This window comes from Mauremys mutica, chromosome 25 (genome assembly GCF_020497125.1).
Source record: "Mauremys mutica isolate MM-2020 ecotype Southern chromosome 25, ASM2049712v1, whole genome shotgun sequence".
NCBI classification, from domain to species: Eukaryota; Metazoa; Chordata; order Testudines; family Geoemydidae; genus Mauremys; species Mauremys mutica.
This window is the reverse complement of record NC_059096.1, coordinates 9,137,631-9,160,357: the sequence shown is the minus strand read 5'-3', so window position 1 is coordinate 9,160,357 and position 22,727 is coordinate 9,137,631. Positions and strand designations below refer to the sequence as shown.

Genomic DNA, 22,727 nt, shown 5'->3' with positions numbered 1-22,727 from the left:
CTGTGGGTTATTTTTTTTATTTTGCCATTTATTTTGCTTTACTGTCATATCTCATGAAATTAAGCAGGGGAGATGTATACTTTTGCTGAGCTGGGATGGCAGATAGTAATTTAAACTTAACCTTATTCTTTTCCTGTATGTCAACCTTTCACCTCTCAAGAAAACCGAGACTTGTTTATATATTTACAAGTATCATGTTAGTTTGGAGAGTGGTGGAAGATCTGGAATGTTTGTTCTTTTACATCTTTTGCCTTTTTTATTTCTTTTGTGATTATTGTAAAACAAAATCAGTAGATGTTATTTTACACAGAATTCTGCCTCTTTTTTAGGTGAATCAGTTTTTTTAATGCGTGTGTGTGTGTGTGTGTGTGTGAGAGAGAGAGAGAGAGAGAGAGAACTAGTGTCTCTCTCTGTTTCAGCGCAACCAAGTGGATGAGGTAATATCTTTTATTGAACCAACTTCTGTTGATGAGTGGCTCTGGTTTAGTGAGCCAAGCATTTCTTCAGCTTAAATTCTTGCTAATTTTAAACATACACATCAGTTATGACTTTCTCTTGCCCTTTTACGGCAAGGTCCCATTTTTAAATTTCTCTGATGGGTAGTAGTGATGGAGTCTTTAAGGCCTTGTCTGCCCCCTGCTGCAAGTGCCAGCGCCCTGACACCCCCCGGTTCAGGAAACCCCCTTCAGACCAGGCTACCTACCAATAAAACTTAGTCCTCTAGATGCTTAGAAGGGCCAGGAGATGACACTGACCAATTGGGAGCCAGCAGGCTAGTTAAGAAGGCTTGCCTGATTCTTCTCTGAGCCCGGGGCAATGAGCGGTGAGACTGGGACAGAGGAGGAACTTCTCAGTGCTAGCCGAGAACCCCAGGCCCAGGTCAGGGCCTTTCCTTCAATCGCTGGATTTGAGATTTCTTTGTTTGTTTAAAGGCACAGACAGATTTTGGGTTTTGTTATCTTTGGTTAACTGTTTAGAGACTGAAACCAAGCTCACAGCACAAGCCACTCTGTTCTGAGCAGGAGGCCACAGCTTGTGGACTAAGGGTGGCCAATTTTGGTTGGATATATTCCTGGAGGTTTCATCACATGACATAATCTTTAATGAAAGATTAATCTTTATTTCCTGGAGACTCCAGGAGAATCCTGGAGGATTGGCAACCCTGGCTAAGGCAGAGAGCACTTGCAGCACCATGCTTGAACCTGCAGTGGCTGCTATGGAGCAGCCCTATCTGTGACAGTAGGAAAATTAGTTTGCAGGATGGAGGAGCATGAACTCTTTGCCATTCCAGTCAATTGCCCCTTAGTTGTCAAAACTATGCCATGCATGGCTCCTACAGTAACTACCTGCCCCTTTGAAAAACTATTTGGCTTAATGGAACTTGGTACTTATTTCAGGCACATGAGTGGCACATATAGCTGTGTGTTTTGTGAAATCAGCCAGCCTGCATGCATGTTTGAACACAATAACTGATTATGTAACCCAGAAAGAGAGAGAGGTCCCTGTATATCTGAAATCAAAATTGGGGCCCTAAGCTTCCTGCTTTTGCAGAGTGTGGAAAACTGAAATGGTGCATGAAAGATTTTACTAAATTTAACAGGGTTTACAGCAGAGTTGTCTTTTGGAAAGTTTAGGCTTAGGAAGAGGTTGTTTTCCCCCACACTTTATTTTAAATCCTCCCTCCTCTCCTCCCTCCCTCCCCTCTTCCCCCCCCCCCATGATTGCTAATTGCCATACAGCAGGAGTACGCATTTCTTTAAGGGTATAGCTGTATGTACAGCACTGCAGCGGCGCAGCCAATACAGCTGCGCTGTTGCAGCATATCTGGTGAAGACTATGCCAACGGGAGAGAGCTCTCCTGTCGGCATAAAAAACAGCTCCTGCTTATGGCGGGGGTTATATCGGCAAGAGAAGCTCTCCCACCGCCATAGCACTGTGTACACAAGCACTTATGTCACTCAAAGGGGTGGAATAGTCACACCCCTGAGCGACATAAGTTTTGCTGACATATAGTATAGACATAGCCTAAGGCAAGACGCCAATGGGCCAGTTTCTTTCTATAGAAGAATGACTTTCCCCAGTGTCTGCCATTAATGCCACAATAGATGATGGCTTTTCTCACCTGAGAAATACCAGTGATTTTGCTACAAGAGTGTATTTTCCAGAGCAGAGAACTCCTGCTTAGTAGAAATTGCTCAAGTGTTTGTCTAATTAGTAACAAAGTGCTAATGTCCTATTTTACAGGAAAAACAAAAATATTTTGATACTGCTTAGAAATGATGTTGTAAAGTACCATATGCATACTGTGCATATTTAAGTAATATAATACACCTCTACCTCGATATAACGTGACCTGATATAACACAAATTAGGATATAATGCGGTAAAGTAGTGCTCCGGGGGCAAAGGGGCTGCGCATTCCGGTGGATCAAAGCAAGTTCGATATAACGCGGTAAGATTTTTTGGCTCTCGAGGACAGCGTTATATCGGGATAGAGGTGTATTTAATATATTTTATTGTAAAAATAAAATCAGTTTTTTAAAAAGCAGGAGGATAAATGGATGTATGTGTGGTATTGACCCCTTTTAAAATTATTTCAGTCATATTTACTAATCGACTGCTTACACAAAAATGTATATATATGTATGTTTAACAAAAGTGATAGAACTACAAAGTCCTCTGTTATGGAAGTGTCAGCCACGGCTCTTTAGATAAGGTTGACTTGAGTTTTACTCATAAAGAGGAATTCACCCTCTTTGTTGTGTATGAAGAATAGACTGTATTCTCCCTCAAATTAGAGTGCTTATTCTTGGAGTATTGAATGGAACCTTGATGCTTGAATGAGTCCCTAGATGCTGTCATGATATAAAGAAAGAATTTTCATAATTTTACTGCATTTTAACATGTGCTCCCAGATTAGATGAGATTACACTGATTTTTAAAGATGCATTAGGGGCTTTTAAAATACTTTTCCATTTTGGTGTCACTATAGGGCCGAGTTAAGGTTGTTTGGGAGCTTTAACTCTGCATTTCCATATACAGATATATTATAAAACACATATTGGATAAGCAGTTTTAATTAACTATTTATCTATGCCAGGTTTCCCACAGTTGTTTTTATTCTTAGTTCCTTTGCTAAAGTATAGACTGGAGAACTATTCTGAATATATAAATTGATCAACTAAAATAGAATTTTAAAAGCAGGTAGTAAATTACAGAGAGTAAAATAAAGATGGTTACATGGTAGCATTTACATTTACACTGATAAAAAAATGACTTCAATATGGGTTGTTACAGTTTATTAAGAGATATCAAATCGAGTCCTATACAGTCTTGTTATGTAGGCAAACAATCCTAATTCTGTACTATTCAGGGCAGATGACCTGTACCAACACAGAAGTAGACATCCTTAAATACAGTTCTTTATCAATGAGCCAATTATGCTTGCATGCCAAATGAATGCTCAGACTGCCTTTCTCAATTCAGCCAAACAACTCTGAGGTTAGAATCTAGAAATTTAAACCAGTTTTGTGATTATCAAAAATGTCAATTCAATTCAAAATTACCTTGCCCAGGTGAAATTCCTAGACAAGCTTTTTTTCCCCTTTACACATGTAATATCATCACACCATAAACCCCAAACATATTCTGCAGATTAATCATTTTAAAGCTATTCTAATTGTTTTGGGGTTTCATGATTCCTGTAGGCTCTTGGAATACTTTAACCAAATATTTAACAATGACAGAAATCCTTAGCTTACAAATCAGTTCTAACTTCTCTTTCTTTCTCATTTGAGGAGTTCTCAGTTTCTTGTGACTGAAAGGCCCTACACTTCTTTAATTGATTGCTTTAAAGTGCTCACATGCTCCATGTTATGAGAGGCACCGTTGCTGAAAGTGGGCATGTTTCCTGTTACAAATAATACTAGGCTTAGTGTATCGAGTTCTTTCAATCTCAACGCTCTTAGATTTTCTTGTAAATTGTCACAAAATTAATGGTGGTAGGTACTATGCACACACTTAACAAAATGCCCCAAACAGTTTGTCTTTATTGCATAGCATCACTAAATCGTTCCTGGCTTTGTAATGCTTGTTTCTGAGAGAATGACATCCCCATAATATTTTTTATCCTAAATTACTCATATGTATTCTTACTGTAACTCCACTTTCACTTAGGTTTTGTCTGGGAATAAATACATATTAGCTTGTGTATTGTACATTCTCGGTGGGATTTTCTAAAGCATTCAACATTGGCCTAACTCTGCTTCTGCTGAAGTCAGTGGTTAAATTCCGATTCACTTCAATGGGAGCAGATTTAGACAGCTTGGAAGGAAAATTACCATAACAAGAATTCACACAGGTACAACCTATTGTTTCTTCACGGACGACTGAACAGTCCAGCGATGTTTATTTTGCAACATAATAATGCAGAGTGAGTCCTGTCTTAATCTCTTTGCTTGTACAAATTTTGCTTTCAGTCTGCAGGACAGTTTACTCGATCAGGTGCCACCATACTGATTAATATATTTCCCTGGAACTGTGAGACAGCCTAATAGCAACAGAAATGCAATTAGTGCTGCATCAGAGTGCAGGCTGAATTAACAATCAAAAGGGAGACTGGTATTTCAGAAATACAGGCTGAATAGCAATGTAGGTGCATGTAATGTTCTGGTTGTAGAGACATTATCCAGTCTGTTTAGGAGATAGACAAAGGTCAGAGTTAGTTGCTAGACTCATTATTTATTGTTTGCACTTCTCAGTTTGCTGGGTAGGTGCTCTGCACAATCCAAGCTAAATATGTTTTGGGGGGGGTACCTCTTCATTATTGAAAATAATATGCTCCGCGTTTTTTTCACTTGGCAATGCTCTTCCTGGCCATTTGGTTCCTGATAAAAGAGAGAGCGTGATACCACCACTGGTTTTGCCCACTTCTGTCTGACTGCATTTTTTGCTGTCCCTATCAATAGTTAGTTATTGTTTCTGAATTTTTATCGTTGTTTGACCATAAATAAATACTTTGTGGAGACGTCTAGACCAGGGGTTCTCAACCTTTTTCTTTCTGAGGCCCCCGCAATACGCTATAAAAACTCCACAGCCCACCAGTGCCACAACAACTGGTTTTCTGCATATAAAAGCCAGGGCCGGTGTTACAGGATAGCAAACAAGGCAATTACCTGGGGACTCTCCTCTGATCCCTGAGTCTCCCTCTGACTGAGCAGCTTGAAGGAGCCAAGCTAGCGATGGATCCCCAGGACTGTCCTTGTGCTACCGGTGGCTCATGTGGCTGTACTGGCAATTGCAAATGCAAAAATTGTAAGTGTGGATCTTGCAAAAAAAAGCTGCTGCTCCTGTTGCCCAGCTGGATGCAATAATTGTGCCAAGGGCTGTGTCTGCAAAGAGCCAGCATCCAAGAAATGCAGCTGCTGTCACTGAAATGGACATCTTCTGTGCTCCTGTGATTATTTGGATGTAAAAAAAAGCCCCATGCACAAGGGCCCCTGCGAAGCGAGGGTGTTTAGGCTTCAGCTTCAGCCCTGGGTGACAGGCTCAGGGCCCCAGGCATCAGTCCCATGCAGTGGGGCTTTGGCTTTCTGCCATGGACCCCAGCGAGTCTAACACTGGTCATGCTTGGTGGACCCCCTGAAACCTGCTCGCGGCCCCCCCCCAGGGGGCCCTGGACCCCTGGTTGAGAGCCACTTGTTTAGGCTACTAAAATTAGTGTTTTTATGTTTAAGGTTTCTACTTACTTAATAACACTTAGGCTAACGTTGATGAACCTGTCACCTCAAAGGCATGCCGGGCCTTTTTAGAGACATTCCTAGCTAAGAGACTAAACAGATTTTAGGTTTTCTTCAGTGCAAAAAACACAGTGAAGCACTATTAGAGCAAGAGCCCTTTTAACTAGTAGTGAACACTGTAAACTGGACACTAACTGTTGAAGTGTTTGGGGCATTTTGTTTTATCTTGTTTTTAATTCTGGAAGATGATGAGAAGGGATATATGTGCTTGTGCTACTACCTCTTCAAATAATAAATGTTTCACTTGAGAAAGTCCATGTGCTATAGGATTTAGAGGATAATGGTATATGAGTATCCCTTTTTGGATAGTATCTGGTTCCACTTCTAATATGAAACGTAGGGAACTCTTCTCACTTTGGCATTAAAGCTAATGCATAGCTGAAGACTAGGGATATGAAGGCTAGTCCTGACCTGTGGACAGAGTAATCACTCCTCATCAGCTATTTATGCTAATTTCTCCTCTATTTAATCTCAGAGACATAATTTATGTTTAAAATGTACGTGGCTTGTTCTTTTCACCTCTTTGCTAGTTACGTTCCTTTGTTCCCTTCCCTCTGTACTTTCAAACCCTTTGTACTTTTTGGCTTGCCACCCAAGTATTTGCATTCTAGTACATTCTTAGATTGAAAAATCCTCTGGATTCTGGTTTTTTAATGATTTAAAACTAGTGCTCCAGCGGGGTATATATTCAAGAGGATACCATTGGGTATTCTAATGCTATTCACCCTCTGAGAGTTATAACCAATCCTGGAGCTTTGTATGGTATCCGAAACAGACAATATCATTTATTTCACAGATAATATAAGATGGAAGTAGCTGACAACTCGCCAAAAACGGACAGTACAGACTAACAGTCTGGAGAAACGGGGGGTGGGAGAAGGTTTCACCAAGAATGTGTAAACAATATTTCTACCCATTTAGGTGATACCCGAGGCCCTGAAAACAAATTCTACCGAGGGGAGGTCCCCATGACATGTTCTAGAATATCGGCAAGAGTGACAAGATAGAAAGTTTGATTGCTCAAAATGTGAAGATTAAGTAGTTAGGTAAACAAATTCAGTAGCCTAAACTATATTTTTCCCCAACAGTCCTATACAACTAATATCTTCGTCTGCGAAATGACTTGGCCTTTCTTTGAGACAATCAGCCATTTAAAGCTAGGGTGGATAGAATCTATTCTCTCTCTGTGTGCATGTGTCTACGTGTGTAAATATACTTCATCTGCCTGGTTTAGTTTGGACTTTGGATGTTCACAGTGTATTTTACTGCTTAGTTTGGGCCTTTTAAATTGTTACATTTTTTAGGTATGGAATTTAGGGACTATACTGAAAATAGATAGGGCTCTGTTTCTATGGAATTTGGCACTCCCACAGTTAGTTCTTTCTCTTCCTATGGATTCAGCTATGGAAATCCAAAGTCCAGCTCAGACCATACCTAGGAGTTTTGGTTTGCTGTGGTATGTTTAATTAGTACTCACAGTAACAGCATGTTATACTTGAATTTCTCCTCTCAGGCCAAGTCTACACTATAAACTTCCATCGGTATAACTACATCGCTCGGGGTGTGAAAAATCCACACCCCAGAGCCACGCAGCTATACCAGCCCCCCTGCTGTAGACAGCTCTGTGTCAAGGGGAGAGCTTCTCCTGTCGACATAGCTACTGCCTTTTGGGGCCGTGGACTAACTTCACCGATGGGAGAAGCTCTCCCATTGGCATAGTAGCATCTTCACTGAAGCTCTACACAGCACAGCTGCAGCATTTTAAGTGTAGACTGTCCTCAGATTCCTGCAAGACTGGGGTTGTACCATTACAGTTGTTTATTATTTATTTGTGTTACTGTAGCACCTGGGAGCTCTCGTTGTGGACCAAGCCCCTATTATGCTAGGTGCTGTACAAACACATAACAAAAAGATAGTTCTTGTCCAAAATACTTAGTCTAATACCCGAGAGAACAGATGGACACAGACAGATGGGGTAGTACAAGGAAACAATGAGCCAATATTGGTCAGCATGTTAGGCCGTGATCTCAGCACGCATGAAGCCATGATAGCACCCTACATTCCTTGTCTTCTAAATTAGCCTCACCCTGCATTGCTAGAGATGGGATAAAACATTCCTGGCAGGGGAGCGGAAAAACAGTGGCACAATCTTTTTCTGGTTTATACAGTTGTATCTGTGATTCAGATATTATTAACAATCAAATCTCAGTGTAAGTCACAAGTGGAGATATATGCACTGCAGAAATGTAAAAAAAAGTTTTATTGAACTTATTGATTTCTTTTATGGAAATAGATGTATTTAATAGTTCTACTTCCTCTTCATTGAGTTCAGGTAAATTAAGCTGCTTTAAAAATTCTGAAAGATTACTAAATTCTGGCTTGCCCAAGGTATGTCATTTTTTTTAAGACGAAATAATGTATTTTTTAAAAGCAGATAGAGTCTCCAGCTTTACCAGAATTGCTATTCATAGTAGCAATTGTTGTCGAGGGGTTTTTTAAGCAACCAAGTCAAAGCACAATAAGTTTTGGTGCTCATCACATAAAAATATTGTGACATGGTGCAACTGCCATTCTCTCTGATAAGTTCCTAAGGAAGCTATAAGTCCCCAGATTTGGGAAATTTAACTTAGGCAACCCTTCTTGGAGGAACTTTGTGGGAGTCAACTTGTGTTTCTTAAAGCAAAAATAAAGTTGCGCTAATTTTTGCCTTATATTGTTATAATGAATTGAAAATGAAATTAACTTGCTCCAGAAACCTGCTTTTATTGGTGCCATGTAAAAAGTATGGGTTACTATCCAGTGTTTTATTATTAATTAAAAAACTCAGCAATGATACTTTAAATCTAATCTTGGCTGACTTTCTTTTGCAAATTATGTCTCTCTGCAGACTAGATGAAAACCTTAGACAAAGCATTATTTAATAAGAATTTTAACTTTATGGCGCCAATCCTGCAGTGAGCTCCATGTGAGGACATGTGCAAAGAAAGCCCCACTGAAATTGTCACAAGTCTGCCTGCATGGAACTTACTGCAGACTCACGGTCTATATGAGCAGGATTGGATAAAGAAATTGGACCAATGTCTAGTAACTGTAAGGAGTTGTTATACAGGTTTTATCAGTAAAATTTAAAGAGTTGGAGAATAAGTAGAATGAGGGATGAAAAAGTATCATTCTTTTTGTTTTGTTTGTTTGTTTTAAGTCACAACCAGGAGTCAGCCAAATTAAGCTCATTTATATGTTTGTTTATGTTTTAGACCAGGAAGCATATTGGTTTTGGCTTCTATGTCTTGTCTTATGTAGCCTGAGAACACAATTGAAATCACCCACAATTAGCAGAGTAAGTCCTGTGAGCAAAAAAGAAATATTATTAAAAATGTTATCGAAGAAAGCACAGCAATATTAATATCAAGCATGGGCATTCACAGTTGTAATGTCCACCCCATCGGTTTGTCCTGAGATCAGTAAGAACCTGCCATCTTTAACAATGGAACAGAGATAGAAATGAAAACATTACAGATAAATATACAACCAACTGGCTGTTAGTAAAGCATAAATCAAATTCTAAAACACTAATAATTTAATAATTAAATATAATAAAAATGTAATACAAAATAGAATATAATGTTTTAATTATATAGGATATTTTTTAAAAGCTAAACTGGTAAGCATAACATAATGGGGCAAATTCCTAACATAATTCCATTATCAATTCTCAATTATCATAAAATCAAAGACCATTTTTTTTTATTTTATCAAATCAAAAAACCAAGGAGTGCTCTCATATGTTAACATTTAAGAAGGCCAATGAACCCAATTCTACAATATAACAAATTCCGAAATGAACTTCACTTCCAGAATTTTTCAGAATTTTTTTGAGTGAGCTTTGGAAAGGGAAGGTTGGAGCTGCGATTATGGTACGCTTCAAGAAATTCCTCAAAATCCTGTCAGATATTAGAGAAGCAACATTTTCCTTCAGAAAGAAAGATGAACTTTTCTAGGTAACAGATGGATGAATAAATATTCCTTTTGATGGTACAATATACCCTATGTGACACAGGTCCTCATTCAGCAGAGCGTATAGTATGTGCCAACTCGGAAGCTTTAAAAGCAATCTGACAAGGGGACAAATTTCTGAAAAATATCAACCCATGAATTACTTATTTTCAAAATTAAACAGCTGAAAAGATATTTTTTATTGATGTATTTTCTCTCTTCCCGCCTTCTGTCCTCCTCACACACAATTCTTGTGGGATGAAACCAAATATGAGAAATGTCTGCCAAAACAGGTGATTTTTGAAAAGTTTTATAAGAAACTGAAAACATTTTATAATGGAATGGTCTTGGAAATCTCTACTACTGTGACTTCTTATTCTGAAGAATTTTCACCATACATACCTATTGGCAGTCAAGAGTTAAAAGAAACATAGTAATTTTGAAGGGAAGATCAAAGCAGCATATCTTCACCTGCATGCATTTATTTTAATTAGCTTCACCTCCCAAAATCTGTTTCATCAAGCAGGAATACTGGAAACTTTCTGGCAGCTCACATTAAAAATGAACTTGTGTGCAGAGAAACCAGGAGTTTTTCCTGGAGCCCTTGTTAGAGAACCTTTCTTCTCAAAGTTTTGCCAGAGTAATCTTGACAACAGCTGTTCATGCTGGGAGTCCCAATCTGGTATAATCTATATTAAAGGCAGTTATCTTGACCAAGAGGAGGATCGGTTTTCTGCCTGTTGTTTCCGGTAGTAGTAATTATGCATCAAACGTGTCATTTAATTTGCTATAATTAACTGTAAATAGCATTATAGTTGTAAGCAAAGTTGAAATTGAGCTATTATTCCTATTGGAAGTACAGGAAGATACAGATTCTTTTTTTTAGGAAATACCTTTTCTTCCTGAACACACATTTAATGTAAATAATTTTTGAGAAAGGTTGAAATAATCATTATTAAACACTTGTTTTACATGTGTTCTGTATAGGTTTTGCTGTACTTAGTTAACTTCTTTCTTGTTTAGTTAGCTGTTCTTATTCATATAAACCTCTTCAGCTTGGCTGAGTGATTTTCTGCTTTGGAAATTTATTAGTGCTGCCTGTTTATACAGGAAGAGAATTTGATTGGTTTGTTTGTTATGATTTGAAGGAGATTGTAATCATCTCTCTCTAAGTGGGATGATTATGATTTGATTTAATAAAATGCTTTTCTAGGAGACACATTGCTTTTTCTTTTCTCTGTCATTCAGCATCTTTATATAACATGTATCAGAGGGGTAGCCGTGTTAGTCTGGTTCTGAAGAAGCAGCAAAGAATCCTGTGGCACCTTATAGACTAACAGACGTTTTGCAGCATGAGCTTTCGTGGGTGAATACTTGCATCCGAAGAAGTGGGTATTCACCCACGAAAGCTCATGCTGCAAAACGTCTGTTAGTCTATAAGGTGCCACAGGATTCTTTGCTGCTTTTATATAACATGTCACTGTTGTGGCTTATCATTATATTTTGCGCCTCACTCTTCAGTGTTTTGTAGGGGATTTGTTAGAGGTGAAGTGGTTGAAGGTAGTGAGTTACAGCCAGAGACACACAAATAATATTATAGTTCTTTGTGTATTGCACTAGTATGGTACTAGAATGAGCAACGTTGGAAGTATTAATTTCTTCTGTAATATTGATATCTGTGCCTTAAGGCATATCATTTTGGTTAAGGTCAAAATGACATGCAAAGATTTTGTCATGTCAGGATTGAGAGTGTGATGACATTGTGATACCTGTGTTATGAAAGGAGACAGGTTCACTTAAGAAATCTTTAGGTACCCATTGACGTTTTGAATTTACAAACATAACTGAAGAAAACTTTCACATTCATTAGTAACAATCCATTGCTGTTGCACAAGATAATCTTTCTTAAAAAAGAAGCATTGACATGTCTCTGTTATAATAGGTGCTCTAATTAAAAAAATCCTAGTATTCTAGTAGTTATTAATATTTATTTACCTTTACAGATATTTTTGTCCATTTAATTTTGGTTTTAATCTCATGCAAAAATATCCTTTCTATAAATATTTCACATATTAGTGCCATGGAAGACACAACCATGTGTTCTGTATTCTAGTATTTATATGGCTCTGGCTGCAGCAGAGCCAAGACTCATTTGGGACTGAGAGGACTGAAGGCCATAGCTTTAGTGGGTGTGGTCCAACTACTTTGAAACTGATAGTTATTTGTTTCAGGACTTCTGTGGATCAATAACACTGCAGCACTTAAAACATTTTACCATCAGGGAGACTTCAGTAAAGGCTGCTCTCAGCAGCATTATATAGTCATTGGGCAGCTTCCAGCACATGAATGAGCCTCTAGCAGGGCCAGTTCCATTGTTAACTGAAAGATGGGGAATATATGATGTGCAAAAAGCCAGCGCAGAATTGCCACTGTTGCTATCTTTAAAAAGTGGATTTACAAGGTTTCCCTTTAAAATTCGTACTCTGGCTTTTCCCATTTCAGTCTAATCATTAGCAGTTTTGCAGTACAGCTCAAGCACATCTGAGAGATTTATGTAAAAAGTTTGTGGGAAATTCAAAACAGATAGCTATTGAGGGATATATCCAGCATGTACAGTGGTACTATTTCATTGATGGGAGATAACAATACCTTTACATCATTCAGAAAGATACAGATTTTATGTTCCAGTTCTCCCTTTTGTGACTGTGGAAGGGCCAAAACTCAGTGGAAATTCAGCAGTTCTTTTATACAGATGCAGCCAGAAAGTGGACAGACCACTCAAGGGCACTTTGAGCTAAGCGTCCTTGGGGACTGTTAATGGGGTTAGTAGGTCAAAGGAATTCAAGTGTGTGGCCAATGGTTATATGAACTGTGTGCATCTGTGTAATGGATTTCTAGGATGGCTCGTGGTGGCTCGTGTCTTTTTTTGCCGGTAGGTTGGTTATGAGGATTCCAACTCTCATGCTAACTCATATATTCAGGCTTTGTGAGGGGGAATGGAAATGCTCCTATTCTGTTGGTTTTTAATTCCAGTGGAAACAAAAAAACATTTTTAAGCAGACTTGATCTCCTGAAACCTAAATATTGTTTGTTCTTCTGGTCAGGGGAGCATCTAAGTGAAATTGACTAGCAACTGACTGAAGATGAAGCATAATAGTTTCTTTTATTTTCCAGTCTGAAATAAATAGACAATTGATGCAAAGAGATGGATTGTCAAATATCCCAAATTATCTATTTTATCAATAAGTTCTTTATAGCCTGGAAATAAATTCAGGTTTCAGAGTGATAGCTGTGATAGTTTGTATCAGCAAAAAGAACGAGAAGTACTTGTGGCACCTTAGAGACTAACGAATTTATTTGGGCATAAGCTTTCATGGGCTAAAACCCAGACGAAAGCTTATGCCCAAATAAATGTGTTAGTCTCTAAGGTGCCACAAGTACTGCTCATTCTTTTTAAAATAAATTCAGTATTTCTTCCAGCATTTTCCCTTGTCTTCAGATGCATTTTTGTATCTCTCTGTGGGTATGTATGTATATACACATACATACCAAATACATAGAATAAGTTCATATAAATGGGAAGCAATGACACCGAACACCTTGCACAAAACGCCATAAGAAGGTAATTCAGCTTTAATTCTCCTTTTAACCAAAACTAAACATTTAGATAGAGAGCTAAAACTGAATTTCTGAGATGTAAGTCTTTCACTAATCCGTTAGATTGTCCTTTTATCACTGCCTTTCTTTTAATCTGAAGAAACTTTCCTAATTAAACACTAGCTCAGTCATAAACTGCATGACAGAGAAATAATGACATAAATAGAAAATGCAATGGAATTAGTGAGCTGCACAGATATTAAGTACCTCATGCTAAGCCACAATAAATGCTACTAATAGGACAGAGAGAAAATGTGATAGTTCTAAAAGAATAGATAATGTCTTATGTTTTTGTTCAAATTTTATTTTATATTAGATTGTAATTGTGGAATTAAGCACTAACAAATAAAATTGATCATAATATTCAGTCCATAAAAATAAAGGATGAACCCTCAGTAGCTCCTCAATTTCTAAATGTTTTCTATGCCTGATTGGAATGTGTTGATAGCAGAACAGTGAAAGTGAATGGGTAGCTGTCGCAGACCATACCATACCATTCATTCCATCCTTGTCTTTGTGATTCAGTGAGCAGATCTTCAGAAATAGCTAACATGCTTAAAGAACAGAGATTCCCCAGTCTATGCCTTAGAAAAATACTATAAATTTGGGCCGACAGGTTCTAATCCTCAGATGGGTTTTCGTTTGCAATACCGTGGATCTTTATGTTCTTAAAGAGTTCTAGCAATTACACTGCCTTATTTTTCCAAGTTCTAAAATATTTTTCCTGCTGTTTGTTTTATAGTATTTTATTAAATGTATATACATAAACTCTAACCAAATTTTTAAGATTAAGAATACAGATAATTTCTAATTCACACCCAGCTAACACATTAGGTGATAAAGTTACTCTTTCCTCCTTCAACATAGAGACGCATATTTAGTTTGGGGTGGGAACTGTGTGCACCTCCTGCTAATCACCATTGATAGCAGTCAGTGCATCACTTTTCTCCTTGAAATTCTTGCTAATGGAAAGGTATCTCTGTATGGATCATGCCAATGGGAGAGAGACCAAAGGATTACCGGTAAATTGTTAGGAGACAGTTCTAGAATGAAGACACTAATATTTGTCCTCTTTGGAAAGTATTCTCCACACTCACAAATATATTTAGACTAAAGTAAACATTAAAGGTCCCTTGTAAACTAATCCACAATGACACATTCATAATGACAGGTTTCAGAGTAGCAGCCGTGTTAGTCTGTATCCGCAAAAAGAACAGGAGTACTTGTGGCACCTTAAAGACTAACAAATTTATTTTAGCATGAGCTTTCGTGAGCTGCAGCTCACTTCTTCGGATGCATAGAATGGAACACACAGACAGCTCACGAAAGCTCATGCTAAAATAAATTTGTTAGTCTTTAAGGTGCCACAAGTACTCCTGTTCTTTTTACATTCATAATGGTTATAAACATTGGGCATCACTTGCCCTAGTGACCAATTAAAGTTCTGTACTGACAGTGTCCTTGAGGATATAAAGAAGAATCAGAGTATTAAAACTGAGAATCAGAAAGACAGGCTTTTTGCCCCACTGAAAAGCAAACATCCATTGCAGAAATTATTATAAATTAATTGTGCCAATTAAACTTTTTGAATATATATGTTACTAAGCAGTTTGCATTGTGTTATTAGTTCCTATCATTGGATGAATCTTCTAGTCCTTACTCATGCAAAATTCCCATCAAAGTCACATGGGAGTTCTATTTGCAACTGTGCAAGAATTTCCAGTTTTGGTCCGTTGACTTCAATAGGACATCAGTGGGAGTTAAGTCTTAGTAAGGACTGAAGGATTGGGTATGTAGTACTTACAATATGTGTTTTGGGGTAATTTTTTAACCTATCTTAATATAACTTCCTACATTTGGAGTATAATTCTGCTGCAATAGAAGTCAATAGGACATTTGCAATTGTCTAACTTTCTGGGAATGGGGTTGGACTTTAAAGTGTACACACAAACAGGGCTCACGATAGAAATTCAGAAGGAGTAGCCAATGAAAATGCCTTTTGGCCTTACTAACCCCAATTATGGTTCTTTTGACTCTATAATATTTATTGTAATTGATGCATTTCTCTGAATAAGATCTGTATTTGCAATTCCAAAAAGAGACCCGTATTAATTATTGACCTCTTGACTTACAGTCTGCCACATTGCTGTAATTGGTTACTGCAAACATCTGTTTTTTAGGCCAAAATTTACACAACTATAAGGAATGTACTAGTATGGATGAAAAATTACTGCCTGCTCAAAAAATTGTGAGGGCTGTGTAAATAGGAAAAGCTCTTTTAATGTTTATAGTTTTGCAGAGTTAATGCTTATGGAGAAACAGCCTATTTCATACAGAAAGGCAAAAAGTTATATGTAAAGGATACTTGTGAACAATTAAGGGAGAATAATGGCAAATGCGCAATGCATTTTCATTGTTTTGTTTTGTCAACTTTATGCTGACAAACTGAACACTGAATCCTTATCGTATTGCTTTTACCATAAGAAAGTTCACCACACTTGTGACAGACAGCATGTGCAGCACATATTCAAACTCTGTTGTGCAGGAAGTCTTTACTAGGAAGGAACCTATATCACTTTTCCAAATTCAGATTATTTTAATAAGAGGAAAAGGTGAAACAAATCCCTGAATCTGTGTTCTGTTTGTTGGTATTTTGGTTTTATTTTTCAGGAGAGAATAAGTGCCTAAATGAGATCTGGTAAGAATAACTTTGTGCACCGATGACATAGGAGAGTTTAACATTTTTAAGCAAAGCCCCTATTTTAGTATGATCAGATTGATATGAAATTTTTTATTTTATTTTACATTTTAGGGCCCTCAGAAACCAAAGAAGTGATCATTCTGTTCCTTTAACTGCAGTTATTGCTAGAGATTGTATTAACTTTAAAAGAAATGGTTGAGTTTTGAGTCACATTATTTGAGAACTGTTTGTTTAATGATAGTGGGAATTATAAAGACTCATATCATGTTTTTAGGTGGGGAAAACCACTGTGTGAAATTCAAATATGTTAGCTGAATTTTGGGTCAGGAAGGAATTGATCATGTTGATAATTGATCATCTAGAGGTTCCTCTGATCCTGGAAAGAGGATGCATGAGCCTATTGAACTAATTCTTCACTTAATTGTGCCTGTTTTCATTGGTATGTTGATTGATTGCAGGCAGAAGAAATTAGTGTAGAGGATGTCAGGAGATGTGGTTAATCTTGTCAACCAGCAGCAATCTGAGGGAATATGGTCAGATGGATTAATACAAATAAACCCCAAACTGAAACAGTAGCTCAGTTTAGTGTACACTCATTGTGGGTCCATCAAAGTCACTCAGTGTATATGGGAACTGATCTGTTGGATGGTAGTACAAGGCCACAGGTGATCTAATTTCTAAAAAAGCAAAGTGACAACCTCTATTAAATTGTTATTTAGAGACCATAGAAAACTTTGATAGATGAATGTCTGATAAAACAATATTTTAAAACAGCTATTTTTTTAAATGAGACATTAGACAATACATACTTTAGCTTATCTTCAATATAGGGATATCTTTTCTTTCTCTCTCACCGTTGTGGCTGATACCTGGGTATACAAGCGCTGTTTCTTCTCCAGAATCAGCAGAGACAATTTTGCTCTTCACTATAGTTTCGACCAGTTTGTCCAGTACTGAAGTCAGGCTTACTGGCCTATAATTGCCAGGGTCACCTCTGGAGCCCTTTTTAAAAATTGGCATCACATTAGCTATCCTCCAGTCATTTGGTACAGAAACTGATTTAGATGATAGGTTACAGAGGACAATTAGTAGTCCTGCAATTTCACATTTGAGTTCCTTCAGAACTCTTGGGTGAATACCCTCTGGTCCTGGTGACTTAGTACTGTTTAGTTTATCAATTTGTTCCAAAACCTCTTTTAATGACACCTCAGTCTGGGACAGTTCCTCAGATTTGTCATCTAAAAAGAATGCCTCAGGTTTGGGAATGTTCCTCACATCCTCAACTGTGAAGACGGATGCAAAGAATTCATTTAGTTTCTTCGCAATAGCCTTATTGTCCTTGAGTGCTCCTTTAGCATCTTGATTGTCCAGTGGCCCCACTGGTTGTTTAGCAGGATTCCTGCTTCTAATGTACTTCAAAAAAAAATTGCTATTACTTTTTTAATCTTTGGCTAGCTGTTCTTCAAATTCTTTTTTGGCCTTCCTAATTATATTTTTACAGTTCATTTGCCAGAGTTTAGCAGCTCAGCCACATGGACAGAGCAATCCATGGTTTAATAAAAATCCATTTGTTCTGCTTAAACTGCATTGAGCTTCACTATTTGTGAAGTGGATTGCAGTGTTATCCCTGTGAATTTCTGTTGCCTAAAAGTTAGGTGCTGCAAAATTGAGCATCGCAGCACCCAAGTCTCCTTGCGAGTCTGGGCCTTTGTGCCTGGTTTTGGTTTCATTGTGGTCCCCAGCCTCCCATAAGTCAAGTGAGTCTGGTATTGAATATTCAGCATGAAAAAGGATCTCACTGCTGATCCAAACCAGCTCCTATTGAAGTCAGTAGGAGTTTTGCCATTGCCTTTAGTGTGAGCCACCTTGAATTAAGGAGTTCGGAGAGAAGTATCAGATTCTACATTGCCAGTAGCTTCCATTGGTATAACAAATACAAATTAATCACCATCACTTATATATATGTGGCCTAGGTACCATATTGGTAGGGAGATCATAAATGACAAACAAATATTTTCATTCTTCTGTTCAGATCCTCATTGTCCTTCTCTTTTCCAATTTTTCTTTGAAAAGTGTCCCTGATTTTGCCATCTTAAAGAATTGTTTCCCATTGTATTGTATTTGCAGTTTTGTCTGATACAGGCTGCCCTGTCACTGTTTAGTCCATATGTTTTTTAAACATAAATATTGATTCATTTAATAGGTATGTTGCTGGTCTTAGTAAAAAAGAATTAAAAACAAGAAAGAGAATAAAGGGATGGTTTTACAGATGCTAATAATATGTATTCAGTTCAATAATGCAAAGTATATGACATTTATAAGATTGGCAAAAAAACCCAGAACCATTAGCCAGGAAACACCCCTGCCTCCTCAGAAATGTACCTTAATAAATCTGCCTCCCCAAGCTACTTTTTTTTTATGTTAATGAGTGCTGTGCCATGATCAGATCATTCTAAAGATGGAGGGCCACAAAATGAATTTGAACAGATCTGCTTTGATAGCTAAACTTGGACTTACACATCCTCTGATGTCAATAAAGATGAGCCTTGGTGCAATTGTTTAGTGTATTTAACTAATTTAACAAACAAATCATATGATTTCAAATTAAAACACAAGAGCAGAAATCTTTCTTTGTATAATTGCAGTAGAGCAACCCATTGTTATGGAAATCATTTCAAAGTGTGAAGCACCATCTATTGAAACATCAGAGAGCTAGAAATCCTAAGACATATTAAAAATATTATTTCACTGAATACCTTTTGTAAGCTGATGGCTGCTCCCATTGAAGTTATTGGCAAAAACTTCCATTCATTTCTGGGGAAGCAAGAGCTGGCCATAAGAGATCCACTCCAAAAATTAGATTAGAGCTTATTGAACAGTGGTTAGTAATAAACTAAGTATGGAAGAGGAACATTGTGGGTAAAAGATTCTTTGAGTAGCCAAACAAAATCCTTGAAGCAACAAGTTGTTAAAAATGTTTTGATTTCCAAGTTAGTACTAAAGGAAATGAGAGTTTTAGGTCTTCAAATCCAATTCTTCTCTTTCATGTAGATCGTCCAATTTGGATACACATGTACTAGGAAAATGTTACGCTTGGCAAAGCTATTGTCTGGACTGTTAAAGCGTTTAGAGACAAGTTGTTTCAAGAGGGCACTAAGTTTGTATTTCCTTTTCATCACACTGAAAATGTTATATGAAGCCCCTTTCCTCGTAGTGCTTAATTTAAACACTGGATTTTCACGAACTAAAGGTGCGTAATATAACTCTTGTTTTATTCAGCTCCTTAATAGTAATCACAGAATTGTGAATCTGAAACTACTTCATTGCTGTTTGTTTGTACAAAAGGTGTTTTATCTGTATTGATACCAGAAACAGTCCTAGAATTATTTCTGCTTTCCCGCTATTCCTGATAGAGTTAATGGGATGATCCCAGAGATTCTGAACCAAAACCTAAAACATGTCTTATAAGGCCCTGTGCATTTATAAGAAAGTGGGATATTTCACCTTTGTAATGTCGGAATTAAATCACTGTATCGCTTTGATTCCTGACCAAAGGTGTCAAAAGCTGGCAGTAACTAACGTGGCACAAATGATTGTGATAGGCAGCAAGTAATACTATCAATAGACATGAATTAAAAACCACATTCAGTGTTTGATGGAGTAGTTATGCAGAGTACATCTTTCAAATAAACAAATTATATTGTTTTAATAGAGCTTAAGTAATGATAAGGTTCGCTGAAAAACCCCAGCAGAAGTCTAGGGATTACTGTTTTCAGGTTGTCCTCAACACATGGTTCTTTGGTAGATTTTTTTTTTAACAGTATTTTTGTGGTTTGGTTCAGCTGGTCAAACATCAAAACCGCATGGAGTTCATTTAAGGATATTGACATACTTCTGCTGTGACTTTATACATAGCAATATTGTGGATGAGTCTCAACAGTTAATATACATAAAAACTAACAATACAGACAAAACAAACAAAACCAGTAATAGCTACTACTGCTCGTTTGTAGGTTTTTGCTTAGGACTGGTTACTTACTCATTTTAGTAGGTGTCGCAGGCTGTAATTGATAACAGGTTTTAAAGCGAAATTTTCAGCAACTGTCATATAAACACTGGCTGCACTGTATCCACTATAATAACTGGCTCTTCAAAGAATTAATTTTGTGTTTGATTGCTCACATTTGCAGCTGTGTTAGGATTGTTCTCTGGTTTGTTAGCGCTACAGTGGTAGGAATTTACAATAGCAAATGCTTCCTTCTCTTTGTGATCAAATTGTTCTTTTGTTGTGTTCTGCTTTCCTTACTGGGTTTAATGTTTAATCTGGAATATTTGTGTGCTTTCTGAAGCAATTATGAATATGTACTTCAGGTTTTTATTGACGCTTTTTAAGCAGAAGTGCTCAGTTCAGATTTCATTGAAGATTTGATGATCTCTCTAAGTATTTGAAATCTTTTATTTTTACCATTTGTACACATTTTATTTCTTAATCTAAAATCATAGACAGACATCAAAGAATTGCTTTATGATTATCTGATATAGAACCTTTCAGCAATTTTATGTGGTCACTGACATAAAAAGTGTTACATTTAATCCATCCAATATTAACAATAGACTAAACCAGTGACGCCGCTTGTTTAGGGAAATCCCCTGTCGGGCCAGGCCAGTTTGTTTACCTGCTGCGTCCGCAGGTCCGGCCGATCGTGGCTACCACTGGCCGAGGTTCGCTGCTCCAGGCCAATGGGAGCTGCTGGAAGTGGCGGCCAGTACGTCCCTCGGCCCACACCGTATCTAAGCAGCTCCCATTGGTATGCAGTAGCGAACTGCGGCCAGTGGGAGCCACGATCGGCCGGACCTGTGGACGCGGCAGGTAAACAAACCAGCCCTGCCCGCCAGGGGCTTTCCCTACCCAAGAGGCGTCCCAAGTTTGGGAAACACTGGACTAAACAATAGATATTATTTTAATTGGTGATATTGCATTTTTCTTTTGCCCAACATATTACAATACACACCAATAACAGATCTCAAATCATAAATATAATATGGATGGAAAAGAAAAGAAATCAGTGTCATAAGGGTATAAAATTAGTTAAGAAAGGAAAGCAGTAGAGCAAAAGAGGAAGACGTATAGATTGAACACTGTGACTGTTTTAGAGAAAAGAATCCCTTGTAATGTTCCTGAGAGCTGAATTAATTTAGCAAGGCTTGTCTAGACTAGGACATATCTTTCAGAAGTGACTTTTCAAACTTGGTTAAGTCATTGAAAGTTATTAAAGAAATCTCTTTACAGTTGGCTACTTCATTTTGGGCAGTGGTTTTTAAAACATCTATCAGTGTCTTTACAGCTGTAGCTATATCTGCATAAAGGGCACTAACTTTTCCAATAAAGGGTGCAAACACATCTCTGTTAAGTTGTAGATGAAGCAACATACCTGTGACCAAAGCCTCAACTTAACAGATTTAGAAACTAAACTATGAATAACATAGAGGCACTTAGGCCATGGCACAGTAACTAGTGTTCAGAACAGGCACACCTCTACCCCGATATAACGCTGTCCTCGGGAGCCAAAAAATCTTACCACGTTATAGGTGAAACTGTGTTATATCGAACTTGCTTTGATCCGCCAGAGTGTGCACACACCCCCCCCAGTGCTGCTTTACTGCATTATATCCAAATTCATGTTATATCGGGTTGCGTTATATCGGGGTAGAGGTGTACTTGATCAAACTCTTCTGTCCCGGTTCAAGCTATGTTGTCTGAATGTCAGAGAGAATTCTACCGTAATCCCTCTGGGGAGCCCTTGCTCAAGTTTGGTCTGTTAAGGTATTTTATATTTTTGTAGTGAAAGAGAACAGTTCAGTTAGTCTCCCATCTGTGACAACCTTTCGTCCTCCCAGGTCCCCTCCTTTTCCTTTTCCTTTTTCTTTTCCTCTGTTCACTGTAAAGAAGAGTGAGTTCTGCACACTGAGGGATAGGCAGGGATGAGCAGTTACATGTGGTTTTACAATCAAGAAAGTTATAAGATGTTTAGCTGAAGAAATTGAATTTAAAATGGCTGCAGGACTTTCATATTTATCTGGCTGACTATGGCTGCCCTGTTCATACATGGTACAGTCTCTCTGTCTCAAAATTATAGTTGATGTGGACATTATACAATAGTTATGACTAATGTTTTCTTCCCTACAAAAAGTGAATCACAGAGAGCAGGTGGCTCTGTGGAACTGGGAATGGGATACAAAGCCTTTTGTTTCTTGTCACAGAATCAAATCCACTCCAGGGATAGCTCAGTGGTTTGAGTATTGGCTTGCTTAACCCAGGGTTGTGAGTTCAAGCCTTGCGGAGACCATTTAGGGATGTGGGGCAAAAATTTGTCTGGGGATTGGGCCTGCTTTGAGCAAGGGGTGTTAGACTAGATGACCTCCTAAGGTCCTTTCCAACCCTGGTATTTTATGATCTGATAGCACTTCATGTTCTCAGTCTATTTTCTGACTGAGATCCATATCAGTAAAATCAGCATAGAGACAGTATTACTCTTTGGCCTCCATTAGTAGTATCTCCAGGACAAAGTTGAGGTACA

The 22,727-nt window shown here is 37.8% G+C and overlaps 1 protein-coding gene and 1 pseudogene across 6 annotated transcripts in view; both read left to right on the top strand.

Moving 5' to 3' along the window:
* Nucleotides 1-22,727, top strand: part of TANC2 (tetratricopeptide repeat, ankyrin repeat and coiled-coil containing 2) — a 602,081-nt gene that overhangs the window by 359,144 nt on the left and 220,210 nt on the right. The gene's annotated exons all lie outside the window — the stretch shown is intronic.
* LOC123356261 lies at nt 5,213-5,449 on the top strand (annotated as a pseudogene).